At 44.7% G+C, this 26,902-nt stretch overlaps 1 long non-coding RNA gene across 1 annotated transcript in view; it reads left to right on the plus strand.

Annotated features, from left to right (window-relative positions):
* The window catches only part of LOC135057935 (uncharacterized), a 79,541-nt gene extending 54,691 nt beyond the window's left edge, over positions 1-24,850 (plus strand). The window contains exon 3 of the long non-coding RNA XR_010244473.1: positions 24,741-24,850. This is a non-coding gene — a long non-coding RNA (uncharacterized LOC135057935). The remainder of the gene's footprint in view (positions 1-24,740) is intronic.
* The last annotated feature ends 2,052 nt before the right edge of the window (positions 24,851-26,902 follow it).

Here is a 26,902-nt window from a genome sequence, read left to right on the forward strand (position 1 = left end):
TTACAAATAATCTTTAATCACTCATATGAGTGCCTCCATCATTTCTGTGCTACCTCACCTCCATGTCCCACAGTGTGGCAGTGGTTTTGCCATTGGAGCTAGATTACAAGGGTGACACCCATGACTGGATTGATAGTGTGTGATCAGTGTATATAAAGTGCTCTCTCTGATGTCAGTATGAGGCTTTAGATGGCAAAGATAAGATCTAATGAGTCTGAGTTATCTCACCTTGACCCCAAGGGGAATCCATTTGAGTATGTCTAGAGTCCAGGTGGATTTTAGATCAAGCTCTTTGATATATAGTAGTATTGACCATGCCTTGAGAAACCTAATCCAAGTACTGACAGTGGGGACAGTGGAAAAATTACTGTAAATAAACACACTAGTAGATTTCTGGATAGGAAACTAAAATGTACCATGCAGAGCTACAGAGACTTTAAGTACATTGTGGTGTAAACGTTGATTTACATACAGGACTAAAAGCAACACTTTAAAAAAGACATTCAATACACTTTAAATGGAGCCGCTGCGGCCGCTGTAATCAATCCTTAGCCTATGTACTTTTTACACCATTAGCCCTGTAGCGCGTACGTACTTTGCGTACAAACGCCGCGCTGGCCGTACAAAGTACACGCAGTGCGTACACACCCAAAGATACTCTGTGAGCACTTAGCAGCTACACGTGTGACTGAAATACACTTATAACCTTAGCAAAGAAAGGAGACACGACACCAGATTGTATTTAAAATGCCGGATTCCGACACACCAACATATAATTACTGAATAGTAAAATGGCTACAGTCAATGGTACAAACATTTTTGGTTTCGCTGCGCTTCCCGGCCGGTCCTCAGTCATCAAGGGAGATGACCTTCAGAGTCTGTGATAGTGACCTGGCTGCAGCTGGCTTTTTATACAGTAGATCAAAACATAATACAATAGACACTGTGTGCTCTTCTTCCATTGGTTCGGGGGTGGGACATATCCTGTGCACCGGGGATCATTGGTCAGCTCAAGAGGTGGGCGATGGCTAAGACTTGAGATGTGATTTCTGTTGTTTGCATCTGAGTTTCTGCCCCATGACCAGTTAAACCCATCACATTAATAATACATAAATCTGGTATTATTAATAACTTAAAGTTGCAATATATGATAATATTCTTATACCCACCAGATTAATGTTTACATGACTCTGAACAATATGATCCCACACATGATATGATTATCTATTTCCTTCCTCAAGATATCCATATATCCATATATATCTATATACACACACACACACACACACACACACACACACACACACACACACACACACACACATATATATATATATATATATATATACACACACACACACACACATATACACACACTCCTGATATTACAATTTGTTAGGACATTTATATCTTCAAGAGTTTAGACTATGAATGTTATTACCTCAGATTTCTAAATGTCTGGTTTGTAATTTGTTAGCTATTGCTAATTGAGTTTCTCTTCAGTCAACCTAGGTTCCTGGATGTTGTCTTTCTTGTTTGTCCTGTCTTCAGATAAGACAATGACAATCCATTATTTATTGTCTTCGACAGATACTGGACTACTCTAGAACAATAGGGGTAACCAAAGGTATTTCCTTTCTTCATAGGATTTCAAAGCTTTGTGTAAATAAGGCCATCTGGTACATTGTATTTGAGTCTCTGGGAGGATAATTTATGTGCGACCCATCTTAATGCTATTAGAAGAGTGAGCAGACAGTGGGTGATTTATGCAATATATGGATTAAATATATGACATGTCTTTGTGGCTTTTCCATGCAAGTACAAATGCCTCCATAATTACTCATACCATGCATTAATATGCAGGACCGCGGGAGCAACCATACTCTAATTGTGAATATGTGCACGCACGGCCGAATAAGTACACGCATGGAGGCATCTATGTGGTGTTTGTACGTGATCGGTGTACTGTAATATTTTACGACTTTGACAGTGGGCATGCTGGGACCAAAGTGTCAACACAGCTGACCTAGGGGGAGATGTATCAAACCTTGGAGAGAGAGAAAGTAGAGAGAAATAAATCACAACCCAATCAGCTCCGAACAGTAGTTTTTCAAGCAAAGTCTGCAAAATACCTGTCAGAAGCTAACTGACTGGTCCTTTATCGCCATGGCTGTAACTAGGGGTTGGCCAGGATAGCAACGACCAGGAGCGCTGGTTGAGGAGGAGGGCACCATCTGGCTCAGCCTTCCTGATGACCCTTTATAAACATTATTTTTCATTACATTGACCTTCATTTGCTCTGTTCAGCAATGTCTGTACTCGTGTTTAGTGCCAGGCTTCAGCTTCTGTATCTTAGCTGGCAAGTCCAGCAGCTTTACTCAGACAGCACATCATAGGGGGGTCGAGATCTGTCAATGATGAAGGAAGTGCCATTGGCACACAGGATTTAAATGTGAGGAGTATGCAGCTAGCTATCTGGGACTTGTAACTGCTAGAACAGGACAGTATACACCAGGATCTGCACCCTGTCCCCACAGTGGGGATGTGATTCCTTACTGAGCTTTTTGCACTGGTATTCTTAGCATAGAGAATTCTCTTAAGATTCTGTCTCAGTACATCATTCAGGGGCATATAAAATTGCATATCATCAGTTCTCCTAGGTGGAGCTGGCATGACCAGGTCATGGAGTGATATGACTACTGTTGTAGAAGATTAATTCCTTCTTTGCCTTTCCCTTTCCTTCCTTCCCTTCCTTCCTCCCCTCCTTCCTTCCTTCCTTTCTCACCTTCCTTCCTTTCTCACCTTCGTTCCTTCCTTCCTTTCTCACCTTCGTTCCTTCCTTTCTCACCTTCCTTACTTCCTCTCACCTTCCTTTCTCACCTTCCTTCCTTCCTTTCTCACATTCCTTCCTTCCTTTCTCACATTCCTTCCTTCCATTCTCACCTTCCTTTCTCTCCTTCCTTTCACTCCTTCCTTCCTTTCTCACCTTCCTTTCTCTCCTTCCTTCCTTTCTCACCTTCCTGACTCACCTTCCTTACTTCCTCTCTCACTTTCCTTTCTCACCTTCCTTCCTTCCTTCCTTCCTTCCTTCCTTCCTTCCTTCCTTCCTTCCTTCCTTCCTTCCTTCCTTCCTTCCTTCCTTCCTTCCTTCCTTCCTTCCTTCCTCTCTTACCTTCCTTTCTCACCTTCCTTTCTCTCCTTCCTTTTATTCCTTCCTTTCTTTCCTTCCTTTCTCACTTTCATTCCTTTCTCACCTTCCTTTCTCTCCTTGCTTCCTTTCTCACCTTCCTTTCTTTCTCTCCTTCCTTCCTTCCTTCCTTCCTTCCTTCCTTCCTTCCTTCCTTCCTTCCTTCCTTCCTTCCTTTCTCACCTTCCTTCCTTTCTCATCTTCCTGTCTCACCTTCCTTTCTCTCCTTGCTTACTTTCTCACCTTCCTTTCACTCCTTCCTTTCTTTCCTTCCTTCCTTTCTCACTTTCATTCCTTTCTCACCTTCCTTTCTCTTCTTGCTTCCTTTCTCACCTTCCTTTCTTTCTCACCTTCCTTCCTTCCTTCCTTCCTTCCTTCCTTCCTTCCTTCCTTCCTTCCTTCCTTCCTTCCTTCCTTCCTTCCTTCCTTCTTTCCTTCCTTCCTTTCTCACCTTCCTTCCTTTCTCATCTTCCTGTCTCACCTTCCTTTCTCTCCTTGCTTACTTTCTCACCTTCCTTTCACTCCTTCCTTTCTTTCCTTCCTTCCTTTCTCACTTTCATTCCTTTCTCACCTTCCTTTCTCTCCTTGCTTCCTTTATCACCTTCCTTTCTTTCTCACCTTCCTTCCTTTCTCATCTTCCTGTGTTACCTTCCTTCCTTTCTCACCTTCCTTTCTCTCCTTGCTTCCTTTCTCACCTTCCTTTCTTTCTCACCTTCCTTCTTTCCTTTCTCACCTTCCTTCCTGTCTCACCTTCCTTCCTTCCTTCCTTCCTTCCTTCCTTCCTTCCTTCCTTCCTTCCTTCCTTCCTTCCTTCCTTCCTTCCTTCCTTCCTTCCTTCCTTCCTCCCTTCCTTCCTCCCTTCCTTCCTTTCTCACCTTCCCTTAATAGTAGTATACTTTATGGGGAGTTATTGATGAAGACAGTGTAGATATCATGATTTAGTGTATTTCCTCAATACAAAGGATATGTGCACTTCAGGACTTCAACAAAGGAGAAAACTGTATTGAGAGATATCCAGTCACTATTTATTACAACAACCTTAAAGTGAACCTGTGTCACTAACAACTAATTTGCATTTGTAAGGGCCCCTTTAACCCACAGAGCCCAGGGATACAAATGAGTGTGGAGAAGCCCTAAACAAGAGATACAGTAGTCTGGGACGGATTTAGGGGTGAGTGCCCCCACCCCTTGACTAATTTTATTATTTTCATTGTTTGATTGGTTATAAGCCTTCATTGGTGATAGCAAATTTAACAGAATAATTAAAAGAAACACTAACTATGCCTTTAAAAAAAAAATTATGCATACATATTTACTAGGTAGGACAGCTTATGGGGGCAGTATGTGCATGTTCTACCCATTTACACTTTATTCAACATGGTATATGGTACAGTACAGTGGAAATATTTAGCAGTACATTTCGGGCTGAAAGGACTGACATCAGCATCCAAGTGCCACCCCTAGGCACATGACTCATGTCTCTAATGGGAATTTCACAGACAGCACACTAAATGGTGGGAGAGAGATTTTAAAGAAAATGTGAAAAGCTTATATTAATGAGGGAGTGAGCTGTGATATGAATTATTATTTTCGTTTGTGCACCATATTTTTCCAAAGAGTAACAATTATGTAACAATTAGGAACATTTAAAAAGTGTAGATGGACAATTAAATCGCTCTGGTCTAAAGCTTAATGTATGATTTGCGCAGAAGGTGGTATAATGAGAGCACACAAAATACACATAGAAGTGGTACACATTTGTCTTCAAGTTCACCGCTGAATTCCTGTAAGAAACATTGGCAGTTCATTAGCTAAGTGATGACTGGGGCTGATTAATTATCCTACAAGTTATAAATGAAAGAAGAAAATGTCACAGAGGATTAGGAAGTGAGTATATATGTTATTTCAATGTGCAGTTAGGTTAATGTGATAAGCAATGGAAAAAGACTTGTGTGTCCTATCTTTAGATACTACAGCACTGTTCTCTCGCAAGTCATTCACAGTTCTAAAAATATCGTTTATATCATGGAATTCCTGGAATTCTCCTGCTTCTTCTTACATCCTGATTTAAGTGGCATTAGAACAAGCCTGATTGAGCTGTGAAGTTCAAGGCTATACAGCGCATGGTTCATTGGAGATTAAGTGTCAGCTGGCTCCAGAATGATGTTTATAATACAACATGGGTTTATAGAAGAGATAGGCAACCTGTGGTACTCCAGCTGTGGTGGGACTACAAGCCTCAGAGTGCCTTCTAGCCTCATGCTAAAATATTTCTGTGAGATAAAAAACATATGTGCCTAATCCAAACACTGAACTTGTGCATCCATTTTAAGCATTTAACCTGCCTTCTTAAAGAATATGAAAACCTGATTGCATAAAATGTAATGTACACAATGTAACATGTGGTGGCTTCACTTGTCGGCCTAATTCAGAGATGTACACAAATCTGATGGTTTTTGTACATCTCCACTGTAAGACAATTTGCATATATGCAGCATGTGTACAATGCATGTGCAGATCTGGGTCTGTGAATACGGTCGCAGTGCCCTCTAAGTCGCAATATGGTGATGACCAGAGTTTCAGAAAATGGCGTGTGTTGGTCTGTTGTTTTGGTGTGCTGCTGCATCCTTGGATGCAGCTTTACTGGCCCGGGCAGCCAGGGTTGGACTGGCCCACAGGGGTACAGGGTAAACCCCCCTGTCTAGGGCCCCCACCTCCTCCCCTAGTGATCAAGTTCCAAACTGTGCTCTTGAATGATACATTATAGGGGTTCACTATGATATGCCGGCGGTCGGGCTCCCGGCGGCCAGCATACTGGCGCCGGGAGCCCGACCGCCGGCTTACCGACAGTGTGGCGATCGCAAATGAGCCCCTTGCGGGCTCGCTGTGCTCGCCACGCTACGGGCACAGTGGCGCGCTACGCGTGCCACACTATTTTATTCTCCCTCCAGGGGGGTCGTGGACCCCCACGAGGGAGAATAAGTGTCGGTATGCCGGCTGTCTGGCTCCCGGTGCCGGTATGCTGGTCGCCGGGAGTCCGACCGCCGGCATACTGAAGACCACCCCATTATAGATATGTTACCTTATACTGCACAGGATTATGGTTCATTTTGATGCATGTACTAGCAGTATTTACTATATATAGTTATCAAGGGGCCCAGCCCATGCCCTCTCTAATGGTTAGCCAAGCCTCTGTTGCAGCTGGCAACACCCTCATTGGAGGCTGGCAAAACTCTTGAACATGGGCCCCTACAATTGTGTTTTCCCCAGTGGGCCCTTCATGCCCTAGTCTGACACTGCAGACAGCGTGAAAACACCAGCCATCCTGAGTAACCTGAGAATTAGTCATATGGTCGATCACGCAGATGATCCAATGCAGGAGATCAGAGAAGCTGGCAGGAGGCACCTATTTAGACAACTCCACCTGTGACATTGGCATATAAGTAAACAGCCGCTGCAAACAAAGTTGCAGAAGCTGTGCAATAACATCCATATCTGTATAAGGTCCTGTGTCAGTTACAAAATTGATTGCAGCATTAATAAGTTTTATCACTCAGTAAAATATAATGGAGTTCTGTGGGAGTGCTAATAGGGCTATTTTAGAAATGGTTGTAAATTTGTTTTTAGGCATTTCCATACTGTGCATGCATGCGAAAAATGGATTAGTATTTACTATTAACAATGTAAAGCCATTCTGTGCTATATCTATTGAAAAACCATCTAACTAAAAGGTGTATTCAGACTTCAAACAGGGACAAAGACCAAAACCATATGTCATCTACTTTGATGTAAAATTTATGTTTCTAAAATAGCTAGAAATCTTAGAATATAAATAAAGTCTGTTTGTAGGTTGGGTGTGATTTAAGAGTACTTAAAACACATGATTTGGGAGAAATTAGATATCTAACCAATCACATATCACAGTGCAGTCATGTTTACACTCATATTATGGCTTATGTCAGAGATTAGTATGAACATACCACCAATGGTGCTTATAAAATGTTGAGTGGAGCACACAGGCTCCTGGCACAGGAGGCCCCACACTGTACACCCTGCACCCATTTTTTTTATATTTACAGTACCTCACCGGAGTCCCATGTTAGCAGCAGCAGCGCATCACCAGGAAAATGGTGCAGTGGCCATTTTCCCAGCATTTTGCATCTGCACAGTAGGAAAATCACTGGGAAAATAGCCACTGTGCCATTCTCCTGGAGACCTGCATGTGCAAAGTAGAGTCTGGCACAAAGACAGAGTCTATTATTGCTCACTTTTGCACTGCCAGCTAGAGAGGAGGGGAGTCTGCACAAAGATTGCAAGTAGGCACTCTCCTCTCTTAATATGCCCATGCATACCATATTTCATGTAGCTATTACACAGGGAAGATCATGTACAGTTATTTGTACTTAGGCCAAAAGTTATTTAGGCAGTCGTTTTAGGGATCCTGAGTTAATTAAAAAGCCAGTCATCAGAGACTTGGTCATGACATCATCTATGGGGTGGGGAAATAGGTGATAAAAAGAATGGGAACCTCTTGTGCTGGGTCAGACTTGTGGGATAAATTATAGATGCCTGGACCTGCATTTTCCTGCCATGTGCCCCAGCATCTGAATAAGCCATGTAATTCTGAGTAAGTTTCTCCCTTCATGTTGCAATACATGTTTGTCTATGTAATCTGTAATCCTTTTTATTTATGCCATTTCTGTAACTAAGTAGTGTACTTTTTTTGAAAATAAAGTGCTCCTTTATTAGTCTATTTTTTCATATATGCTCCAGAACCCAAAATTATTAGAATGCTATGGTTACAGTATGACCAGTGGCAGCTCCAGGGGTGGTGCTGTAGTGCAGTCCAAAATTCAAATAGGGGAGCCACACCAACTGCCAAATATCAACAGCTGGGATTTACTGCCAGTTGGTGTGGCTCCCCTATTTGAATTTTGGACTGCACTAATGACCCTACTCTGGAGACACCACTGGCTATAAACATTATTTACTGCTAGTCTGAACAATTGTGATAGAGTGTTATGGGACCTATGGTACCTTTATGTATTTACCATGGGTGGTGGCAGAAAACAGGTGTATGGTATAAAGGGCAGGTGATAGAATATTCATTGTGAGTATTATAGTCAGCTCTGCCCTCACTGTATCAGGACTTGGGGATCTGCACTATCACAGTCCTGATGCAAATAAGTAACCAGTCAAAGTGAATCAATTACTGGCTCTGACCATAGAGTACAAACTCAGGGATACCTACTGGGGTCTCCGTCATGACCCATATGAATTAGAATGTGGCCTATAAATCCCTAGAAGACAGTGATACTGTATGACTCTCGACTTGATAACATTTCTTGTTTATTGTCAATATCATCCTGTTAATGCCGACATAATCCTGTTTCTAACACATTTGTACAAGCAGAATAATATACACCAAATAGATTTGCATCTGCTGATCAAAACAGAAAAAAAAGAAAAGTGAAATAAAAAGAAATGTATCCATCTGGTATGTGTTATATATAATTTGAACAATGGTTGCGCTGGTTAGGAGACCTGCTTTCTATGTAATAGATCATACAACAGCTTTTGATACAAATTCAGGATTTATTGGCAGCTTTGTAGGGTTGCCAGTGTGGATAAGAAAAATAAAGAACACAGCGTCCTTTAGGGGTTTTAGTAGAAAACATTAAACACTCAAATATCTTAAACTTTCTAATGAAATTCTGAGGAGCCAGAGACACAGAGGGGACCTGGAATAAACAGTTATTGGTTAAAGTCCACGAATGAATAACAATTACTTACAAACTACTAGAGATGTGTGCCGACCCCCTTGTTTAGGTTTCAATTGTATTAACTTCGTGGTTTTGGTTTTTGTCATAACCACCTCACAGGTTTTGGATTTGGATTTTGTTCCTACAGCATTATTAACCTGAATGACATTAATTTCCAGTCATTTTCACTCAATTTTGTACAACTCACAGCTCACAATACTGTTTTCATTTTAGGCCAAAAGGTTGCACTGAGCTAGCTGCCTGACTAAGCTAATCGATAGCAGTGGGTTGCACAAATACGTTGCAGTGCTACTTCAAACATGGCACATATAGGAAACAGAGTGGCACTGCAGTGGCAGACAGGATTCCAGTTTAATAAACTGTACTACCCCATAGAAAGTAACCAAGAATGTTTTAATTAATTAACAATTAGATCAGAAGGAAGGAAGGATTGAGTTGTAGGTTAATTTAATTTAATTCGGTAATCAAGGAAGACATTGGGAAATGTAATGATCAAACATTCTTCATTCAGGAATTTGATGGCAGATAAGAAACACTCGGCCCATCTAATGCACAAAATTCTCGATTCCATTTAACCAGAAAATAAATTTCTTGCCTGTACCTGGGCATTAAAAAAACTCCTAATTCTTGGCCAGGGGCGTATCTAGCTATTGGCTAGGATGGTACTTGCCAGGGGCGCCGGCCAAGTGGGGGTGCCGCCTGGCGGTGCCACTCGTGGCCAGGGACGGATTAATGCTCAGCACTGCTCACCATCCACCACCCGCATTGCCCGCCTATGTATGCGTCATCGCAGCATTGCCCACTGTAAGGTACAAATGTAGCGCTGTGCCTGGCTCCTTCTCTGCCGGACACACACTAACATACTTTGATTACAATGGGCATCGCTGCAGCTGTCACTCCTCTGTATGCTCCGCCCCCCTCTCCGTCTCCTGCCGTGTCTTCAGGGACTTCCGCCATGCGCAGGAGGGACTTCCCATAGGAGCACAGGAGCCGTTTGCAGCTAAGATCAGAGTCTCCATTTGAGCCACGGAGAATGTGACTGGGTCCCCTTTCTCTCTCGGGACTCTGCAGTCCAGACCAGTTTTACTTTCTCCTCTTTCTCCCTGTCACCCACCTGATCTCTTCCTCTGTTCTTCCAATGGTCAGATAATTTAGAAAGTAATAGAGGCAATAAGAAGTTCTCCATTTGTGCCACTTTCTCTCTCCACATCTGTATCTCTTCTACACACCATTATCTGTTCTCTTGCCCCCTTCCATTATCAGTGCATCTTCCCCTACTTCTTTATCTGTGCCTCGTCCACCTCCACCCCTCCATTATTTATACTTGTTCCCAGGCCCAGCGGTAGCCACTCAGCAAAGGGATGCAGTGCAGGTAGGCGCCAGGTGGGAGAGGCGCTCTTCCTGCTCTGTGCTGAGCTGCTGCTGATGTCCCTGCTACTGCTGCTGGCTGCTGCTGTCACACTCTATGACATGCAGTGGTGCCGGCAGAACACAGAAGCCACCTCCTCTCCCCCTTGGCGCTGGCAGCACAAGAAGCCTCCTCTCCCCCTCCCCTACCCTGTGTGATAATGCAGTGGCCGAACGGGGTCCAAAGGGGGTGGAGCTAGATGAGACTAAGGAGTGTAGCTAGACGGGACCAGGCTGCAGCAGGAGGATGAGTGGCTACAGCTCCGGCCAGCCAGCTGCCAGCCTTCCTTAGGTAAGTGTCTGGAAAGAGAGTGAGTGTGTATGTGTATACACAGGGCCGGCCCAAGCTTATTTTTTTTAGTAAGCAAAAATCTATTTTGGCGCCCCTTGATGGGATAAAAGGGGTGTGGTCTTACGAGAAAGGGGTGTGGCTACACAATTGTACTCCCTGTGGTACATGGTGATAGTGGGTGACAGGGAGATAATAGGTTACTGGTGAGGCAGGGGTGACAGGGAGATAATGGGTGACTGAGGCAGGGTGACATTGAGATAGTGGATGACTGCATGTCCTCGTGTCTTATTGCTTCTCTTCATATGGAGAATGTTTCCCTCCTGGACTTTGTTAAAACCCTTGATATATTTGAAAGTTTCTATCATGTCCCCCATTTCCCTTCTCTGCTCCAAAGTATACATATTGAGATTTTGTAGTCTTTCTGGGTATGTTTTGTGATGTAGGCCATGCACCATTTTAGTTGTCCTTTTTTGTACAGTCTCTAATGTATTAATATCCTTTTGAAGATATGGCCTCCAGAATTGAACACAGTATTCTAGATGACCTATACAGTGGCATTATTACTTCTTTCTGCTGTTGATTACTCTCCAATGCAGCCAAGTATCTGACTAGCCTTCCTCATTGCTTTGTTACATTGCTTACCTGTCTTTAAGTCACCTGAAATTGGGACTCCTAGATCCCTTTCCTCCTCAGTAGTTTCCAGTATAAGGCCATTAATACTATATTTAGCCTTTGGATTATTGAGACCCAAGTGCATGATTTTGCATTTTTGTGCATTACACTGTAATTACCACATTCTTGACCATTCCTCTAGTCTACCTAGATCCACAGTCATTTGTTTTACACCACCTGGTGTGTCTACCCTGTTGCATACCTCTGTGTCATCGGCAAAAAGGCATACTTTCCCTTTAATGCCATTTGCAATGCCATTTGCAAAGTGCAAAGGTCTGTTGCCTTTAATATTGCATTTTTTAATGTTTCCCACCTCTCCTGCACTGCTTCCAAGTTCCTCCACTCTTACACATTTTTCCATCCCAACAAAATCAGCCTTCCTAAAATCCAATACCTTTGTTTTTGTATAGGATTAGTCAGTCTCTATCTTTATGCTGAACCATACTGCTTGATGATCACTGGATCCCAGGTTTTCACCCACTTTTACGTCCAATATTCTGTCTCCATTTGTAAGTATTAAGTCTAATATTGCGTCTTTCCGAGTGGGCTCCCCCACCAATTGGTGGAGGGATGCTTCCTGAAGGGAATTTAAAATGTCTATACTTTTGGTGGAACTAGCAACAGACACCTTCCAGTTCACATCAGGAAGATTAAAGTCTCCCATGATTATTACCTCTCCTTTTAATGCCATTTTAGTTATGTCCTGCAATAGATTCTTGTCCAGTTCTTCTTCCTGGTGGCCTGTATATCACGCCAATATGAATAATCGACTTCTCCCCTGTTTCTATGGTCACCCAAAGGGCCTTAGTTTTTCTTCAATACTTTGTATTAAGGTAGTATTTATGCTTTTTTTTACATACATTGCTACCCCTCCTCCAATTTTTCCCATTCTCTCCTTCCTAAGTAAAGTATAGCCCGGTATAGCTATGTCCTAGTCATGATTTTCATTGCACCATCACTCTGTGATTGCCACAATATCTATATCATCCCTTATCATTATTACAGTTAGTTCTGGGATTTTATTTCCTAAGCTCCTAGCATTTGCACACATAGCTTTTAGAGTTTTGTTTTTGCTTTTCCTTCCTAGCTATGTTCTTCTCTCTACTTATGTTTATTTAGTTTTGATCCAAATTATCTTCTGTTGCTGTGGATATGCTTCCTATTCCCTTTGCCTGCATAAACAATACCTCTGTGTTGGGGGAGCAGATTGCTTTATTCCTAGTTGGTTCAATGCCTCCCTCTGTTAGTTTAAATAGTTCTTGATGAAACATCCAAACTGTTCAGTTAGTATTCTTGTTCCCCTTGAAGATGGGTGCAAGCCGTCACTTTTGTATAAGCTCCTATCTTGCCAGATGGTGTGACTATGGCCTGTAAATCCAAATATCTCCTCATTGCACCATGTCTTTAGCCAAACATTGAAGTTTCTGATGCAATGAGTTCTGTCTTCCCCTCTGTGTACTGGCAATACATCTGAAAAAGTTACAGTGGTTGCCACCTGCATCACAGCAGTCCCTAACTTCCTAAATTCATCTTTTATGTCCATGAGTTCAGCATTTACAAGGTCATTTGTCCCTAGGTGGACAATGACAATGACATCCACTTCCCCATCTTTTCTTCACAATTCAAGGCATGCGCTCTTTATCCCTTGGAGCTGTGGCTCCAGGTAAGCACCTTTCTTGTTTCTCTACTTCATTTGCATTTCCCAGATGTATTCCACTAATAATGGAATCTCCCAAGAGAAGTGCAGTCCTTTTTGGCTGTTCCTTCTCCTGTTCCTACAGTTAGTAGATGTCCCCATATCTTCCTGTTCTGTAGTGCCTCTATTAGTTGTATCTTCCAGCCCTGCAAGAGTAGCATATGAGTTTTGCAGTGTCACAGCTTGCGGGAGGTGTCTGTGTCCCTCTGGAAATCTCTGCCCTTGGGAGCCCACAGTAGTCCAGGCAGAATGTCTTCTGGTGGCTCTCTGAGGCAGTGGAGGCCTCAAAGACACAGACATCCTACAAATCTCAGCATGCAGTTTAGCTATCTCATCCTTCAGCAGAGAAAATTGCTTACAGATTGGACAGCAGCTGAGTCTCCACAATTCCTCTTTCAAAACAAATGCATTACTGTACATCCATTGCACTGCACTAGCCCAAACACTTCTGTTTTTTTAAAGTATTTCTTCCTCACGTGCCTAAAACTTTTGCACAGTACGGTGTAAGTGTGTAAAAATATGCAGATATATATATGTTTTCTCTATCGTCCTAAGTGGATGCTGGGGTTCCTGAAAGGACCATGGGGAATAGCGGCTCCGCAGGAGACAGGGCACAAAAAAGTAAAGCTTTACTAGGTCAGGTGGTGTGCACTGGCTCCTCCCCCTATGACCCTCCTCCAGACTCCAGTTAGATTTTGTGCCCGAACGAGAAGGGTGCAATCTAGGTGGCTCTCCTAAAGAGCTGCTTAGAGAAAGTTTAGTTTAGGTTTTTTTCTTTACAGTGAGTCCTGCTGGCAACAGGATCACTGCAACGTGGGACTTAGGGGGAAAGTAGTAAACTCACCTGCATGCAGAGTGGATTTGCTGCTTGGCTACTGGACACCATTAGCTCCAGAGGGATCGAACACAGGCCCAGCCGTGGAGTCCGGTCCCGGAGCCGCGCCGCCGACCCCCTTGCAGATGCTGAAGCGTGAAGAGGTCCGGAAACCGGCGGCTGAAGACTCCTCAGTCTTCATAAGGTAGCGCACAGCACTGCAGCTGTGCGCCATTTTCCTCTCAGCACACTTCACTGGGCAGTCACTGAGGGTGCAGAGCGCTGGGGGGGGGCGCTCTGAGAGGCAAATATAAACCTTATACAAGGCTAAAAATACCTCACATATAGCCCATAGGGGCTATATGGAGATATTTAACCCCTGCCTGACTGGAAAAATAGCGGGAGAAGAACCCGCCGAAAAAGGGGCGGGGCCTATCTCCTCAGCACACGGCGCCATTTTCTGTCACAGCTCCGCTGGTCAGAACGGCTCCCAGGTCTCTCCCCTGCACTGCACTACAGAAACAGGGTAAAACAGAGAGGGGGGGCACATTAATGGCTATATATATATATATATATTAAAGCAGCTATAAGGGAGCACTTAATATAAGGATATCCCTTGTATATATAGCGCTTTGTGGTGTGTGCTGGCAGACTCTCCCTCTGTCTCCCCAAAAGGGCTAGTGGGTCCTGTCTTCATTAGAGCATTCCCTGTGAGTTTGCGGTGTGTGTCGGTACGTGGTGTCGACATGTATGAGGACGATATTGGTGTGGAGGCGGAGCAATTGCCAAATATGCAGATGTCACCCCCCAGGGGGTCGACACCAGAATGGATGCCTTTATTTGTGGAATTACGTGATGGTTTATCTTCCCTTAAACAGTCAGTTGAGGACATGAGGCGGCCGGACAATCAATTAATGCCTGTCCAGGCGCCTCAAACACCGTCAGGGGCTGTAAAACGCCCTTTGCCTCAGTCGGTCGACACAGACCCAGACACGGGCACTGATTCCAGTGACGACGGTAGAAATTCAAACGTATTTTCCAGTAGGGCCACACGTTATATGATTTTGGCAATGAAGGAGACGTTACATTTAGCTGATACTACAGATACCGTAAAACAGGGTATTATGTATGGTGTGAAAAAACTACAAACAGTTTTTCCTGAATCAGAAGAATTAAATGACGTGTGTGATGAAGCGTGGGTTGCTCCTGATAAAAAGTTGATAATTTCAAAAAAGTTATTGGCATTATACCCTTTCCCGCCAGAGGTTAGGGCGCGCTGGGAAACACCCCCTAAGGTGGACAAGGCGCTCACACGCTTATCCAAACAAGTGGCGTTACCCTCTCCTGAGACGGCCGCACTTAAGGATCCATCAGATAGAAAGATGGAAGTTATTCAAAAGAATATATACACACATGCAGGTGTTATACTACGACCAGCTATAGCAACTGCCTGGATGTGCAGTGCTGGAGTAGTTTGGTCAGAATCCCTGATTGAAAATATTGATACCCTAGATAGGGACAATGTTTTACTGTCGTTAGAACAAATAAAGGATGCATTTATCTATATGCGTGATGCACAGAGGGATATTTGCACACTGGCATCTCGGGTGAGTGCTATGTCCATTTCAGCCAGAAGAGCCTTATGGACACGACAGTGGACAGGCGATGCGGATTCAAAACGTCACATGGAGGTTTTGCCGTATAAAGGGGAGGAGTTATTTGGAGTTGGTCTATCAGACTTGGTGGCCACGGCTACTGCCGGGAAATCCACTTTTTTACCTCAAGTCACTCCCCAACAGAGAAAGGCACCGACCTTTCAACCGCAGCCTTTTCGCTCCTACAAAAATAAGAGAGCAAAGGGCTTGTCGTACCTGCCACGAGGCAGAGGAAGAGGGAAGAGACACCAACAGGCAGCTCCTTCCCAGGAACAGAAGCCCTCCCCGGCTCCTGCAAAAACCTCAGCATGACGCTGGGGCCTCTCAAGCGGACTCGGGGACAGTGGGGGGCCGTCTCAAAAATTACAGCGCGCAGTGGGCTCACTCGCAGGTAGACCCCTGGATCCTGCAGATAATATCTCAGGGGTACAGGTTGGAATTAGAGACGGATCCTCCTCATCGTTTCCTGAAGTCTGCCTTACCAACCGTCTCTTCCGAAAGGGAGAGGGTGTTGGAAGCCATTCACAAGCTGTACGCTCAGCAGGTGATAGTCAAAGTACCCCTATTACAACAAGGAAAGGGGTATTATTCCACTCTATTTGTGGTACCGAAGCCGGATGGCTCGGTAAGGCCTATTCTAAATCTGAAGTCCTTGAACCTCTACATAAAAAAGTTCAAGTTCAAGATGGAGTCACTCAGAGCAGTGATAGCGAACCTGGAAGAAGGGGACTTTATGGTATCCTTGGACATCAAGGATGCGTATCTACACGTTCCGATTTACCCCGCACACCAGGGGTACCTCAGGTTCATTGTTCAAAACTGTCACTATCAGTTTCAGACGCTGCCGTTCGGATTGTCCACGGCGCCTCGGGTCTTTACCAAGGTAATGGCCGAGATGATGATTCTTCTTCGAAGAAAAGGCGTATTAGTTATCCCATACTTGGACGATCTCCTAATAAGGGCAAGGTCCAGAGAACAGCTGGAGACAGCTTTAGCACTATCTCAAGAGGTGCTAAGACAACACGGGTGGATTCTGAATATTCCAAAATCCCATTTAATCCCGACAACTCGTCTGCTGTTCCTAGGAATGATTCTGGACACGGTTCAGAAAAAGGTTTTCCTTCCAGAGGAAAAAGCCAAGGAGTTATCCGATCTGGTCAGGAACCTCCTAAAACCAGGAAAAGTGTCAGTACATCAATGCACAAGAGTCCTGGGAAAAATGGTGGCTTCTTACGAAGCAATTCCATTCGGCAGATTCCATGCAAGAATATTCCAAAGGGATCTGTTGGACAAATGGTCAGGGTCGCATCTGCAGATGCACCTGCGAATAACCCTGTCACCAAAGACAAGGGTGTCACTTCTGTGGTGGTTGCAGAAGGCTCACCTATTAGAAGGCCGCAGATTCGGCATTCAGGATTGGATCCTGGTGACCACGGACGCCAGCCTGAGAGGCTGGGGAGCAGTCACACAAGGAAGAAACTTCCAGGGAGTATGGACGAGTCTGGAAAAGTCTCTTCACATAAACATTCTGGAACTAAGAGCAATCTACAATGCTCTAAGCCAGGCGGAACTTCTCCTGCAAGGAAAGCCGGTGTTGATTCAGTCGGACAACATCACGGCGGTCGCCCATGTAAACAGGAAGGGCGGCACAAGAAGCAGGAGTGCAATGGCAGAAGCTGCCAAGATTCTTCGCTGGGCGGAGAATCACGTGATAGCACTGTCAGCAGTGTTCATCCCGGGCGTGGACAACTGGGAAGCAGACTTCCTCAGCAGACACGATCTTCATCCGGGAGAGTGGGGTCTACATCCAGAAGTCTTCAACATGTTAATAGACCGTTGGGAAAGACCAATTGTAGACATGAGGGCGTCTCGCCTCAACAAGAAACTGGACAAATATTGCGCCAGGTCAAGAGATCCACAGGCAATAGCTGTGGACGCACTGGTAACTCCTTGGGTGTACCAGTCAGTGTATGTGTTTCCTCCTCTGCCGCTCATACCAAAGGTATTGAAGATCATACGGCAAAGAAGAGTAAGAACAATACTAGTGGTTCCGGATTGGCCGAGAAGGACTTGGTATCCGGAACTTCAAGAGATGCTCACGGACGAACCGTGGCCTCTACCTCTGAGAAGGGACCTGCTACAGCAGGGTCCCTGTCTTTTTCAAGACTTACCGCGGCTGCGTTTGACGGCATGGCGGTTGAACGCCAGATCCTAAAAGGGAAAGGCATTCCAGAAGAAGTCATTCCTACCTTGATTAAGGCACGGAAGGAAGTCACCGTGAAACATTATCACCGCATTTGGCGAAAATATGTAGCGTGGTGCGAGGATCGGAGGGTTCCGACGGAGGAATTCCAACTGGGTCGTTTCCTACATTTCCTGCAATCAGGATTATCTATGGGTCTCAAATTGGGATCCATTAAGGTTCAAATTTCGGCCCTGTCAATATTCTTCCAAAAAGAATTGGCCTCTGTCCCTGAGGTCCAGACTTTTGTCAAGGGAGTACTGCATATACAGCCTCCTGTGGTGCCTCCGGTGGCACCGTGGGATCTAAATGTAGTTTTAGATTTCCTCAAATCCCATTGGTTTGAACCATTGAAAAAGGTGGATTTGAAATATCTCACATTGAAAGTGACTATGTTACTAGCCCTGGCCTCTGCCAGGAGAGTATCTGAATTGGCGGCTTTATCTTATAAAAGTCCTTATCTAATCTTCCATTCGGATAGGGCAGAACTGCGGACTCGTCCGCATTTTCTCCCTAAAGTGGTATCAGCATTTCATCTGAACCAACCTATTGTGGTGCCTGCGGCCACTAGCGACTTGGAGGACTCCAAGTTGTTGGACGTTGTCAGAGCCTTAAAAATATACATTGCAAGGACGGCTGGAGTCAGAAAATCTGACTCGCTGTTTATATTGTATGCACCCAACAAGTTGGGCGCACCTGCTTCTAAGCAGTCGATTGCTCGTTGGATTTGTAACACAATTCAACTTGCACATTCTGTGGCAGGCCTGCCACAGCCTAAAACTGTAAAAGCCCACTCCACAAGGAAGGTGGGCTCATCTTGGGCGGCTGCCCGAGGGGTCTCGGCATTACAACTCTGCCGAGCAGCTACGTGGTCGGGGGAGAACACGTTTGTAAAATTTTACAAATTTGATACCCTGGCAAAGGAGGACCTGGAGTTCTCTCATTCGGTGCTGCAGAGTCATCCGCACTCTCCCGCCCGTTTGGGAGCTTTGGTATAATCCCCATGGTCCTTTCAGGAACCCCAGCATCCACTTAGGACGATAGAGAAAATAAGAATTTACTTACCGATAATTCTATTTCTCGGAGTCCGTAGTGGATGCTGGGCGCCCATCCCAAGTGCGGATTATCTGCAATACTTGTACATAGTTATTGTTAACTAATTCGGGTTATTGTTAAGGAGCCATCTTTAAGAGGCCCTTTCTGTTGTCATACTGTTAACTGGGTTTAGATCACAAGTTGTACGGTGTGATTGGTGTGGCTGGTATGAGTCTTACCCGGGATTCAAAATGCCTCCCTTATTGTGTATGCTCGTCCGGGCACAGTACCTAACTGGAGTCTGGAGGAGGGTCATAGGGGGAGGAGCCAGTGCACACCACCTGACCTAGTAAAGCTTTACTTTTTTGTGCCCTGTCTCCTGCGGAGCCGCTATTCCCCATGGTCCTTTCAGGAACCCCAGCATCCACTACGGACTCCGAGAAATAGAATTATCGGTAAGTAAATTCTTATTATCTATAGTATAGTTTATTTACATATAAACATTGTACAATTCATTTATTTGTACTTAAGAGTCCTCTCATAAAAAGGGGGAAGCCTGCTTGTAATTAGGTAGAGGACTTAGGGGCCCATTTATTAACAAGTGATAAAACTAATTGTGAAAGATAAAACTCAGGGCCTGATTCAGACCTGGTCGCACGCAGGCTATTTTTTGCACTGCTGCAACCAGGTAATCGCCGCCTACAGGGGAGGGGGTTAGGGTTTTGCAGGGCTGCGTTCGGCTGTGCAGTGAGCTGCACATACAAAAGTTTGTGCAGTCTCTGCACAGCCCAGGACTTACTCAGCTGCTGCGATGATCCTTGAAGAAGCTGATGTCAGGAACCCTCCCCGGAAACAGCCGGAAACAGCCGGACACGCCTGCGTTTCTTCCGACACTCCCAGAAAATGGTGAGTTGCCGCCCAGGAACGCCTTCTGCCTGTCAATCTTCTTGCGATCGCCCCCTGCGATTGCTTCTGTTGTAGTAGCTGTCACTCTCCGGCATCCCCCGTCGCCAGACAGGGACGCGCATTGCAGGTCACACGCATGCGCGGTACAGACCCGATCGCATGGCTGCGAAAAAATGCAGCGTGCGATTGGGTCTGAATGAGGCCCTCATTGCGTATGTTAAATGGCGCTTCAGCAAATCAGCTCCCAATTGTCATTTTTCAATCACATGAAAGGAGCTGAACACATGACAGTTAGGAGCTAATTGGCTGGAACACCATTTATCATACTCAAATTTTATGATTCACAAGTTTTACCACTTATTGATAAATGAACCCCATAGCCTGATGCACTATGAACATGTCTGTGTGTGTGTCTATCTATCTATCTATCTATCTATCTATCTATCTATCTATCTATGTATGTATTAAACCTATGTTGATATAGTGGGGGTTCATTTGAATGGGTATGTGTGTCACCCCAACAGGAATACATTCCACCATAACGTAGTTATCTGTACCTGCCACAAGTCCATAGTACAAAGGCTCCGATACAGGATTGTGGGCTTGTGGTATGGACTCTCCTATCTCTGATAGAACAGGGGGAGTTCTGTCTGCACTGTGGGGGTCATTCCGGGTTGTTCGCTAGCTGTTTTCGTTCGCAGCGATTAGGTAAAAAAGCGGCACTTCTGCGTATGCGGCGCAATGCGCACGAGCGACATACTTTCACAACAGCCGAAGTAGTTTCACACAAGGTCTAGCGATGCTTTTCAGTCGCACTGCTGGCCGCAGAGTGATTGACAGGAAGTGGGTGTTTCTGGGAGGTAACTGACCGTTTTCAGGGAGTGTGCTGAAAAACGCAGGCGTGTCAGATACAAATGCAGGCGTGCCAGGGAAAATGCAGGCGTGGCTGGCCGAACGCAGGGCGTGTTTGTGACGTTAAAACAGGAACTAAATAGTCTGAAGTGATAGCAAGCTAGGAGTAGATCTGCAGCTACTCAGAAACAGCTCAAAAATATTTTGGTGCTGCTGTGCGATTCTTTCGTTTGCACTTCTGTTAAGCTAAGATACATTCCCAGAGGGCGGCGGCTTAGCGTTTGCACGGCTGCTAAAAGCAGATAGCGAGCGAACAACTCGGAATGAGTGCCTGTGTGCGGATTGGGGCAGCTGACAGTTACAGCAGTGCAAGTGGTTGGCAGGAAACTGAAGGTCATGTGACTGCCGTGTATAAATAAATAGGAGCCCCATGCTGACCGTTGGGAGATTCCTGAGGAAACTGTCTGAGAGGGCAGAGCTGCACTAGTGGTGACTTAATTAGGGTACACACTAGCCAGATGGATCGGCTGTCTGGCCAGTCCACCAACCTGCATACACACTTACCAATCATCGGCCCGATGTGTTGCGCCTGACATTAAAACTGGGTGAATATATACAGGTACACGCCAAGTTGTGCTGTCAGTCACCATCGGCCCTATGCAGGAAGTGTACAGTCAGTCTGAAAACCGCACATCCACACAGCACGATGCATCAATATATCTGCAGATGTATCATCCATCGGCTGTGCTGCAGGGCCATGGTGAGATGTCTGTGATTGACATAGTTTATAGACATATTGGGGGTACACATATGCCAATGTGCCCATGATATACAGTATATCGGCTGTTCAATTGAATGCAATGAAGCCATCATCCTGCTGCAGGAGACTGACTTCCATTACTGTGCCTGCAAGATAGCTCTGGAGTCCGCCCCTGAAGTTGCTCCTTTCCTGAAGAGTGACAGCTGAGGAGTGTACTGAGTGTGCACTGTGTTAAATTCTGGTGGTGCTGGCCACAGAGTTCAGCTGATGAGGAACAGGTCTGTCAGTATACAGTTTATAGCAGCACACCATTCAGCTATTTTCTCAGGCACATGCTGTAGAAGCCAAGAAGTAACTGGTTTACCACTCCTCTCTGGGGGAGAGCTGTAACACACTGATAATTATACTAAAGTATAACCTAACAAGGATTATACCGCTTTCACATCTCAAAACCGGGTTACACCCGAGACTTGTACACAGGTCCATCCCGGGTGTGACCCGGCTGAGACCCCTTTCAGACTGGCGGCACCAACCCGGCAAATTGCCAGGTTGGTGACGTCAGCTGTGACATGTGACATATAAGATCATCTCCAAGCGCTGCTTGTCCCTATACTGCGAACGGGTCCCAGGTCACACCGACCCAGCAACCCGTTCATACTGCACCTGACCTGGTACTAACCCGGGAATAACCATCATTTATTCCTGGGTTGAAATACCGGGTCAGGTGACCCGGGAATTCAGGATTTATCCCTTTCACACCACACATTGACCTGCATTGACCCAACAATATACCGGGTTATTTTTGCGGTGTGAAAGGGTATTAGTTTAAGAATGCTGACAATATTTATATTATATACAGCTCCCTTGTGAGATATAGTGACTTTTTTGACTCACAGCTAAATGTTCCCTGAGGTAATTGAACTGCCAAACTGTTAAAACACATCAATGAAGTGCTCAGTCATCGTTTTAACCGAAAAGCACTAAGCATATGTAAATTGTCAGGAGCAATAGCTAGTCAGTGCATGGAGCATTAACTATCCTGAGCTATAGTTCTGTATTTCTGTTTCAGCTGCATTAGAGGAGAGACTAACTTTATGTAGTAATATGACTTAAAAGTGGAAGTACTGTATCTCTCATATGTTGTTTAACCCACTGGGATATTGAAGTTGTTATTAGTTCTAGAGTTTAGCTAAACATATATATAGACTGAGATTCTGCGTGCAGTGACTGCCTTCACATGGAATTAGGAAAGGATTCAGTGATCACCATCTCTGTCTACATAAACATCACAAAAATATTTTGCTATCAGGACTAGGCTTGCACCATTCAAGTGTCTATTACAGCAAGGCATTAAGCTGTAGGATCCTTACGTTATAACTGTCTTTTTCCCTTATATATACACCAGAGAAGCATAAACTTGAGATATGTGCACCAATGTAAGGTTACCTAGACAAAGAATGTACACTCTCCTAAAAAGGGGACTTTAGTGATGTACTTACATTTCAAAACAAGGATTGTTAGGATAATGTAATAAAAGGTAATAGAATATAAGGTAATAGGAATATTGAAGACTGATAAATGCTCCAGAAAGAGTTACTTTGTTGATGTTGTGGCATCTTGAATAAGTGTATAATTTAGTTACAGCATATTGTTGCAAATGTAAAGTTCAGATGAATGTACAGTATAATCTATTGAAAGTGAAATGTAACCCTGAATGACTAAATGTTTGTATTACCATAAACTGTGAATATTAACACAAATTGCTTTTGCAGGTCCAGTTCCAGAATTCCTTCTAAATAAATATATCTGTTGTACATTGTGTAATATATGTTATTGTGAGAGTTTATTTCTAAGACATTTGTAATGTGAGAAGTAATTTAGAAGTATCTAATGATTCTGTTCATTTGAGAGATAATCCTGTTTTGAAAAGAAACTTTATTTAAGACAAAACGTTCAATTTCACATAGAAGTTATAATCCACATTACCTCTCCGGTTTAACCAAAACCAAAATCCTACCTTAGGGGATATCCAGGATCGGTTCTAGACCATGTGACGGCCAGGGCAAAAGTTTCCTTTGGTGGACCCCTTCCCCCCAGCCAAAACAGGGTTAATGCGCACCGAAAAATAGGGGAGTGGCTTCATGGGGAATGGGCGTAGCCACAGAATAGTACTAATTCACATTACATTGCACAGCAATGTCCGTCAGTCACATTACACCACACAGTAGTACCCATTATACACATTACACCAGGTAGATCCCCTTATAGAACACAGAAAAAATAAAAACACAGGGAAAAAAATGATTTATGCCCTACACATTATTTGTCATTTTTCCTCCTTATGGTAATGCCCTTTACTTATTATGCCACACACCGTAATGCCCAGTACACATTATTCCACACACCGTAATGCCCATTATGCATTATATCACACACCATAATGTTCCTTACACATTATGCCACACACCGTAATGCCATTACGCATTACGCCACACACTGCAATGCCCCTTACACATTATGCCACACACCGTTATGCTTCTTACACATTATGCCACACACTGTAATGCTCATTACACATTATGCCACACATCGTAACCCCCTTACACATTATGCCACACACCATAACGCCCCTTACACATTATGCCACACACCGTAATGCCCATTACACGTTATGCCACACACCATAATGCCCATTACACATTATGCCAGACACTGTAATGCCCATTGCAACTTATGCCACACACAGTAATGCACATGATATATTACATCACACACTGTAATACCCATTACACTTTCTGCCACACACCATAATGCTCATTACATGTTATGCCACACACCGTAATGCCCATTTTATATTATACCACACACTGTAATGCCTATTAAATTACCTGCTCATTGCCAGGGGTCTAATGCTTGTTGCCAGGGGTCTCATGCTCATTGCCAAAGGTTTCCTGCTCTCGGTACCATGCTCATTGCCAGGGGTTTGCTGCTCATTGCTAGGGGTTCCATGCTCATTGCCATGGGGTTCATGCTCATTGCCATGGGGTTCATGCTCATTGCCACAGGGTTTGCATGGGAAAAGATGCATTCTGCATCTTCTCCTGCCACCAGCTGCACACCGCCTGCACCCCGGCTGCAGCAGGTGCCATGAGCTGCATGGGCGCCCGCTGCCACCGACACCATTAAGGGAGACAGTCAGGCACTAGAGTTCCCACTTGACCTCTAGCGTCTACTTGCCCGCACCTAAAACTGCTCCTGGGGATATCACACCTACATATTTGCAAAAAGATGTTTTGGGCTGTTAATATAGTTCCCTGAGCAGGAGTTTTAGTGCCAATTTGCTGAGTTTTATTATTGCATTCATAACATGAACATGTTGGTTCGTTTTCTCTTTTTCTGTTCAAATAATAGCCAACTTTTTCTTTTTGTATTTTTACAGATACATTATTTGATATCACAGTAATTTGCCTTATGGATTTCTACACCTAGATCGATGATGCTGAGTACTGCTGTGGTCAGTGCACTGTAGTGGAAGTGTAAAATATATAAGAAAATAAAGGGAAAAATAAAGCAATGCTGCAATACTGATTAAACAGCTAATTAGCAACTAATGTGCTCACAGAGGTGTACAGTATGCTGTGCTTCTAATAGTCACAGTCACAGAGATCCAGGGCCAGATAAATAAAGGGGTAGATAGAACTACAGCACCAGGCCTTCACATAAAAATAAGCCCATAATCATGACACCCAGCCACCCAGATGGCCACATGGTTGACCATAATTCATGGGAATTAAAAAGTCCATGAAAATGACATAGGGTTCTCCCATATTTTTAGAACCAGCACCACGCTCTACTAGCAGAGATGTAATTCCACAGCCAGGGAACACACTTGACAGTGTTCCGTGGCTGAACCCCCCCTAACTATTCAGCCCAGGCCAGGCATTCCTGGGGAAGTAGGGACCCCCCAAATAAAGAGCCCCCCCCCCCTTTGGGCAACCCAAGGCTTGGGCTGAATTCCAGGGCTAGCCCCGGCACCCCAAGCCCCTCCATGCCGGTACTTGTAGAACCACAGGTACTTGCCGGTGCCTATAGTCCCCTGTAAAAGAAATATTAAAATAAGGACAGGACACGCACACCGTGATAATAACTTTAATACACAAACTCACACATAATCACCATGTCCCTAGAGCCTAATTCAGATTTGATCGCAGCAGATTTGTTAGCTAATGGGTCAAACCATGTGCCCTGTAGGCGGCAACTACCTGATCGCAGCAGTGCAAAAAACACCTGCTTGCAACCAGGTCTGAATTAGGCACCATGTGCACTGCAGGGGGGTGCAGATATAACATGTGCAGAGAGAGTTAGATTTGGGTGGGTTATATTGTTTCTGTTCAGGGTAAATACTGGCTGCTTTATTTTTACACTGCAATTTAGATTTCAGTTTGAGCACACCCCACCCAAATCTAACTCTTTCTGTACATGTTATATCTGCAACCCCTGCAGTGCACATGGGGCCTAATTCAGACCTGGTCGCAAGCAGGCGTTTTTTGCACTGCTGCAATCAGGTAGTCGCCGCCTACAGGGGGAGGGGGTAATCGCTGTGCAGGGGTGCAAATGCATGTGCAAAGAGCTGCACAAACTTTTCTCTTCACAGCTCAGGACTAACTCAGCCGCTGCGATGAACCAGCCTGGAGCTGACGTCAGGAACCCTCCCTTCAAATGGCTGGACACGCCTGCGTTTCTTCGGGCCCTCGCTGGAAACAGTCAGTTGACACCCACAAACGGCCTCTTCCTGTCAATCTTCTTGCGATCGCCGGTGCGATCGCTTTCTTTGGTAAGTCTGTTGCTCTCCGGCGTTCCCCATCGCTGGGGGGGACCTCGCGCATGCGCAGTTCAGACCCCCATGGTTTTGTCCATTAGCGATCAGATCTGAATTAGGCCCCTTGTGCTGATGCGTGCACTTTGCCAGTAATTCCTGATCGCTGTAATAAAAAAGTCCATAGTTACCTACTCCTTGTGTCATGTCCTCTTCGGTCCCTGTAGAATCACCCATTCCATGCCAGACTAGAGGAGATCTAACTGTTTACACATAGAGCTCCTTTATGCGAATGCCGAGATACATGCGACTGCTATCATTAGGAGAGCTGCCAGACAAAAAGAGGCGAATTCCACAGTGACAGCTCGCTAATTGGATCTGAGCGCCTAGACTATCAATTAACGCTTCCCCTATAAACTTCAATGGTGGAAACTGCTAGGTTATTAAGGAGGACATGTACTAAACAGTGATAAATGTGGAGAAGTGAACCAGTGGAGAAGCTGCCCATGGCAACCAATCAGCTGCTCTGTATACATTTATGGTATGCAAATTATAAATGTTACATCAATGCTGATTGGTTGCCATGGGCAACTTCTCCACTTGCTCACTTCTCCACTTTTATCACTGCTTAGTACATGTCCCCCTAACTGTCATCCTAGCAGTTCCCACTATTATGTGTGTATTAACTAGAGATGAGCGGGTTCGGTTTCCTCAGAATCCGAACCTCCCCGAACTTCACCCATTTTACACGGGTCCGAGGCAGACTCGAATCCTCACCGCCTTGC

This window comes from Pseudophryne corroboree, chromosome 3, assembly GCF_028390025.1.
Source record: "Pseudophryne corroboree isolate aPseCor3 chromosome 3, aPseCor3.hap2, whole genome shotgun sequence".
In the NCBI taxonomy this organism is placed as follows: Eukaryota; Metazoa; Chordata; class Amphibia; order Anura; family Myobatrachidae; genus Pseudophryne; species Pseudophryne corroboree.